This window comes from Arachis hypogaea, chromosome 4, assembly GCF_003086295.3.
Source record: "Arachis hypogaea cultivar Tifrunner chromosome 4, arahy.Tifrunner.gnm2.J5K5, whole genome shotgun sequence".
NCBI classification, from domain to species: domain Eukaryota; kingdom Viridiplantae; phylum Streptophyta; class Magnoliopsida; order Fabales; family Fabaceae; genus Arachis; species Arachis hypogaea.
In genome coordinates this window covers 92611038-92618610 of record NC_092039.1, presented here as the reverse complement: position 1 = coordinate 92618610, position 7573 = coordinate 92611038, and positions in this window count along the sequence as shown.

The window sequence follows — 7573 nt, the reverse complement described above, 5'->3', positions numbered from 1 at the left end:
TAAGTTAGCATGGGTTCAAGCAGATATGTGTAGAATGTGGAATGTATGTCATACCTGGGTGCTCCAGTGTATTTATAGTAGTTGGCCGTGATCTTCCCTGGATAAGATATTCTTATCTTATCTTATCTTTTTTGGGAGTTTTATCTCTATCTTTGTGGAACCGCCTTTTCCTAGGCCTTTTCGGCCTTTTAGGTTTTGGGCTGCGTTCCTTTTGATGGGCCTTCTTAGCTTTATTGTCCGAGGTCCGACCTCAGGCGTGGGCCTTGGGACGAGGTCGGACCTTTCATGGATTTTGCCGAGTTGGAGGAGCCCGGTCAGGGTATGAACAGTATTTTTTAAAAAATTGCTGATATCAAATTTTGATAACTTGACAACATATCTTGAACAACTTTTGTTTTAATTTTTTTTTAATACAACAACGGAGTTGACACGTGATGACATGTCATCATATACCTATTTTTCTATACTTTTCATACAAGAAATTGATAATTTGTGCTTAAATATTGAATGCTTTTGTACTTAAATGATATATTTTCTTGATATTTTAATTTTATAAATCTTGTAGGAAATAAGAAGAAAAAGAAGCAAAGAAGCACAAAAAAGGAGAAAAAAAGAGCTTTGGGACACACTTTGAAGTTGGAGCACACTTTGGAGCCTTAGGCCACGCTTTTAAAAGCGTGGCCCATGACTAAATTAAAGAGGAAAACAACCAGCACGCACACTGCCCTGCAGAATCGTGATGCACATTGAGGTTGGAAGCAAGAATTTCGCTAAGGTAAAATCTGGGCGCTCACAGCATGACCATGCCTCCTTCAAAGGGCTATAACTTGAGCTACAGACGTCCAATTGATGTGCTTCCAGTTGCGTTGGAAAGCTGACATTCAGAGCTTTCCAACGATATATAGCAATCCATATTTGGCGTAAAATTGAGGCAGGAACGAGAGGCATCTTTAAGGGCAAAAAATAAGCGAAAATAAACTAAAGTGCTTCCACCAAGGCTCGAAGTTGGAGCCTCACTCCAAAACAAAGTAGCGCTCAATTTTCTGCCCTGCCCTCTTGGAGAGCAGGGCAATGTCGTGCTCTTGATGGAAAATCAAGGAAAAATTGCTCCTCAAGTGCTTTCACCAAGTTTCGAACCAAGCACCTAAGGGGAGTGAGGAGCGCATCATGACACGGTCCAAGGAAGTGAGTGCGCAAGACACACATGCAAGGCAACATTGCCCTGCCTCCACAAGGGCAGGGCAACATCTTCACACACCAAGCCCGCACCACGCCCGCACCAACGCACCACGACCGCACCAAGGCTGCACGCACCAATTTTCTGCCCTGCCCTCCACAAGGGCAGGGCAGCCTCCTGGGAGCAACATATGGGCCAACTTTCATATAAATTCAATTCCTCACCAAATTAAATCAAGGCCATCCAAGACCCATTTTCCCTCAAATCCAAAGCAAGCAAAGCCCACTCAACATGACTCAAAGGCACACAGAGAAGCTAGATTAGGAATTTCATTTGTGAATTTGTTTTTAATTTCAATTTCATTTTATTTTCATTTTGTAAAAAGCCTATATAAAGGCATCACTCTCATTTCAAAAGGGGAGCTCCATTAGAAAAAGGCTAGCTCCACTAAGGAGTATTAGGATTTGATAGCTCTCTCTTTTAATTTTCCTTTCTGCTTGAATCTTGGATTGAGATTTGAAGGAATTCTGTTTCATTCTTGATCTAAGATTGCTCTTTGTTGATTTTCTGCATAATTCAGTGAATTGAGTTTTGGATCCAAGTTTTTCTCTACGGCTTTCATCTTTCTTTCTTCTTCAATTTGCTTTCTACTTTGATTAAGGAAGGGATTGAGATCTAGACTTGTTTTCTAGTCTCCTCCACCCCTGAGATCTTCAACTTTCCCTTAGCTATTGACATTGAGCTGCATTTTACTTTCTGTTTCATTCCTCTTCTGCTACATTTACTTTTCTGTAATTTCCTTTCCTGCATTCTCCACTTTCACATCTTTGTTCACATTGAGCTTGATTTAATTTCCTGCACATTTACATTTTCTGCAATTTAAATTTCTAGTTGCTTAATCTATTGCTCTCTTTAATTTCCAACACCCAACCCCTTTACTTTTGATGCAATTTACGTTTCTTGCAATTTAAGTTTCAGCAATTTAATTATTCTGCACTTTTAATTCCCTGCCATTTACTTTCTGTTGGCTACACTTCATCCAAATTCACTTCAATGTTAGCTTGACTAAACTAATCACCCACTAAAGTTGCTTGATCCATCAATCCCTGTGGGATCGATCTCACTCTTGTGAGTTATTACTACTTGATGCGACCCGGTACACTTGCCGGTTGGATTTGTGTGTTGGAAAATTCGTTTCCCGCAAAAACACCATCAAGTTTTTAGCGCCGTTGCCGGGGATTGATTAGATCAACAATGATTAAGTGGGTGAGAAGTCTAGATCAAGCATTTTTTTGTTTTTGTTCTCTGTTTTAAAGTGAAACCAAGGTGTTTGAGTTTTTGCCTCACTAAGAAATTCTCATCTCTGATATGAGTAATTTCAATTTTTCTTGGTGTTGTGTTTTCCAAAATTTAAATGGAGTTCAACTCATCTTATGATCAAACAAATTTTATGGGATATTACCCACCATCACCAATCTCTAATGGTGGTTGGGAATATCACCAAGAAATCACAGATTCTGAGCACTTCAATCCATGGAGATTTGCTTCACAGACACAAGATGAGCAAGAAAATCATATGGTATATTTTCTTCCACCACAAAATGATGCTAGTCATGATTCTAATGGTGGCTGGGAAGGAAATTCTAATGCTCCATATGATATACATCCAAAGATATCATCACTTGACCATGCTTCAACAGAAAGCCTCTATCAAAATTCACCACCCACACAAACTTCCATGAACCAAAGCCTCTCAAAGCTTGAGACCATGATTGAAAAATATGAGAGGGAGGCACAAATATCCTGGAACGAGCAAGAGAATTCATTCAAAAACATGGAAATAATGTTAGCTCAATTGGTGAGTGCAACAAGGAAAGAGGAAAAACAAGAGGAAGAGGCTACTAAGTCAAGTGAATCTTTAGTAAAGAAGGAAGAGGTGGTGGAAATATTTGAACCTGAAACTGCCCTTGAGATGACAAGAGCACATGACAACTCACAACTCTCACAAACTTCCCTGGACCAAAATACCTCAACACTTGAATCCATGATTGAAAGGTATGAAGAGGAGATGAAGAAAGCTTGGGAAGATCAACAAACCTCCTCCATGAAAGAGCTATTAAAGCAAATGTTGAGTGTAAAAGAGGAAGTGGAAAAACAAGCTAGTGAGGAGGACAATCAAGAACGTCCAAACTCAAGGGAAACAGAGAGGCACATGAAGGACAAGCTCATTGAACCACCAATTCAAAAGGCTCTGGATGAAGATCAAACTCCAAAAATCACACAGCAACCATGTCTTAACATCAAAGAAGTGAAGGCAACTAACAAGAGCACCAATTCTGTCCCTAAGTCAGCAAGCAAGCTCAACCAAGCCAATTTCAAAAGAAAGCTTGCTGAGAGGAAACCAAGAAAGGGGACAAAAGCTGAAACTTCTCCCCCCTTGAAGTCATTCCTCTTAACCAATTGGAAGAAGAGGAAGAAAGTGAAGAACAACATGTCAAGCTAATGACATTAAAAGAGCACTTGTTGGGAGGTAACCCAACCGTAGGTATAATTACTTCTCTACTTTGTTTTCGTTCTTTACTTTGTTTAAATTCAATAAATGGGCATATGGTTACATTCTAAGTTTGGTGTTGTCTTGCAACAACTTGTTTTCAATCTTTTTGGATGATTGCATCAAATAAAAAATGGAAGTGACACACTAAGATTCTAAGTTTGGTGTGCCACTTAATTCTCTATGCAATTCATTAAGCAACACCACTTGTCTGCATAATCATAAGGCCTTTGCAGTGTTGTTTTTCTTTTGGTTTGACACTTTATTATTCTGTTTACTTTAGTTATTTCTTTATTTTTAATACTTCCACTTATTTTGCTTCTTAACTATTTTTGTTAATATATTACCAAGAGATCCTTATTCATGACATATTCATGGCTTGGTGATTGTATTTAACATATAACAGTTTCTTTTGTTTAGTTTTAATTCAAATAAATTGACATATGGTTGTATTCTAAGTTTGGTGTTGCTATGCAACAAAATTTGGTTCCAATCCTTACAAGATACTTGCATCAATTCCAAGTGAAAGTGTCACACTAAGTTTGGTGTGCCACTTATATTTTTTTATGCAATGTATCATGCACACCATCTTATGTTTGCAATCATAGTGTTTTTATTTCTCTGTGCCTTGATTGTTATCTTAATCTTGCTTGCCTAAACACATATGCTACTGACATCCTTTTGTGTGAGACATTCATGATCCATTTTAGACCCCACCACCATTGTTCTCATTGTTGCTTAAGGAAGAGCAAGCATTCTGATTTGGTATGGGAAGGAGAAGAATGGGAGGAAAATGACAACAATAGAGAAGATGGACTACAAGGTTGTAAAGTTCCTTTTTCTCTCATTTATTTCCAGCACTTTAAATTGCATGATTGTCTTTATATTTTCTGTATACATGTGTGGTATGACTAAGCATAGCTTGAATTTGATTTGAAATATGTTGTTGTGACATTATGACTACCAACTTGAGTTTTGTGAATTCAAAAGCAAAAAAAGCATCATGATCATAAACAAACAAGGAATTAAAGAAGAATTTAGCATGTGCATACAAGTATTGGAAAGCTAGTATGATTGATTGTTGCTCAATTGCATTGGATTTTATTTAATTGAAGTTTTTCATCTTGTACATTTTGTGAAATCTTTGAAATCATGAAAACCTTGAAGGAAGTAAATGCAAAAAAAAAAAGCAAAAAAGGAAAAAGGGAAAGAATGAGAAAGCTGAAGGCTCTGAGTACCAATGGCAATTTATTTGCTAAGTGCTTGTGGTGTTTATGTATCAAGCCAAATGCTTGAAAACAAAACACTTAGAAGTCAAGGCTAGGCTCAAGTGCAAAAGCACTCCCTCAAAGCTCAAGGCTATGAGCATCAATGATTAGAGAGTCAAGAAAAGAAAAAAAAAATGAGCTTAATGAAGTCCTCTAATTAAATGCTTGTGGTGCTTATGTATCAAGTGGTAATACTTGAAAACAAAACATTTAAAAGTCGTAGCTTTGTTATTAACTCATGGGGCAAAGCACCCAAAAGGAGAAGCTAATAAAAAAAAATCAAATGCTTGTTTCAAGGAAAAATTATAAGGAAAAGATTTCATAAATTGAGCTAAATAGAAGCATCAATCATTTACATTTCTTTTGTGATTGTAGCATGCTTAGAAAACTAGCTTACCATGAACATTGAGTTGCTATTCTTCTTACCTTGGATTGTCAATCTTTATTGCATGATTCTTTTCTTGCTTGGGGACAAGCAAGGTTTAAGTTTGGTGTTGTGATGACATGTTATCATATACCTATTTTTCTATGCTTTTCATACAAGAAATTGATAATTTGTGCTTAAATATTGAATGCTTTTGTACTTAAATGATATATTTTCTTGATATTTTAATTTTATAAATCTTGTAGGAAATAAGAAGAAAAAGAAGCAAAGAAGCACAAAAAAGGAGAAAAAAAGAGCTTTGGGACACACTTTGAAGTTGGAGCACACTTTGGAGCCTTAGGCCACGCTTTTAAAAGCGTGGCCCATGACCAAATTAAAGAGGAGAACAACCAGCACGCACACTGCCCTGCCCTTGCCAAGGGCAGGCAGAATCGTGATGCACATTGAGGTTGGAAGCAAGAATTTCGCTAAGGTAAAATCTGGGCGCTCACAACATGACCATGCCTCCTTCAAAGGGCTATAACTTGAGCTACAGACGTCCAATTGATGTGATTCTAGTTGCGTTGGAAAGCTGACATTCAGAGCTTTCCAACGATATATAGCAATCCATATTTGGCATATAATTGAGGCAGGAACGAGAGGCATCTTTAAGGGCAAAAAATAAGAGAAAATAAACTAAAGTGCTTCCACCAAGGCTCGAAGCTGGAGCCTCACTCCAAAACAAAGTAGCGCTCAATTTTCTGCCCTGCCCTCTTGGAGAGCAGGGCAATGTCGTGCTCTTCATGGAAAATCAAGGAAAAATTTCTCTCAAGTGCTTTCACCAAGTTTCGAACCAAGCACCTAAGGGGAGTGAGGAACGCATCATGACACAGTCCAAGGAAGTGAGTGCGCAAGACACACATGCAAGGCAACTGATGAGCGGATAATTTGTATACTTTTTGGCATTGTTTTTAGTATGTTTTTGATATGATCTAGTTAGTTTTTAGTATATTTTTATTAGTTTTTAGTTAAAATTCACTTTTCTGGACTTTACTATGAGTTTGTGTGTTTTTCTGTGATTTCAGGTATTTTCTGGCTGAAATTGAGGGACCTGAGCAAAAATCTGATTCAGAGACCAAAAAGGACTGCAGATGCTGTTGGATTCTGACCTCCCTGCACTCGAAGTGGATTTTCTGGAGCTACAGAAGCCCAATTGGCGCGCTCTCAATGGCGTTGGAAAGTAGACATCCTGGGCTTTCCAGCAATATATGATAGTCCATACTTTACCCAAGATTTGATGGCCCAAACCGGCGTTCAAAGTCACCTCAAGAAATCCCAGCGTTAAACGCTGGAACTGGCACCCAAATGGGAGTTAAACGCCCAAACTGGCACTAAAGCTGGCGTTTAACTCCAAGAGGAGTCTCTGCACGAAATTTGCTTCATTGCTCAGCCCAAGCACACACCAAGTGGGCCCGGAAGTGGATTTTTATGTCATTTACTCATTTCTGTACACCTTAGGCTACTAGTTCTTATAAGTAGGACCTTTTACTATTGTATTTTCATCTTTGGACATCTAGTTCTTAGATCATGATAGAGACTTTGGTAGCTATCTTCATTTTTATGCTATCTTAGATCATTGGGAGGCTGGCCATTCGGCCATGCCTAGACCTTATGCTTATGTATTTTCAACGGTGGAGCTTCTACACACCATAGATTAAGGTGTGGAGCTCTGCTGTACCTCAAGTATTAATGCAATTACTATTGTTCTTCCATTCAATTCCGCTTGTTCTTGTTCCAAGATATCACTTGTTCTTCAACTTGATGAAGGTGATGATTGACGCCCATCACCATTCTCACTCATGAACAAAGTGACTGACAACCACTCTTGTTCTACAAGCATTTGAGGCTTGGTGAATATCTCTTGGATTCCTGATTGCACGATGCATGGTTGATCGCCTGACAACCGAGTGCTCGCCTGACAAACGAGCCAACCATTCCGTGAGATCAGAGTCTTCGTGGTATAGGCAGGACCTGATGGCGGCATTCAAGAGAATCCGGAAGGTCTAAACCTTGTCTGTGGTATTCTGAGTAGGATTCAATGATTGAATGACTGTGACGTGCTTCAAACCTGTAACCTACTGGGCGTTAGTGACAGACGCAAAAGAGTGATTCTATTCCGGTAGGGGAGGGAACCAAACCGGTGATTAGCCGCA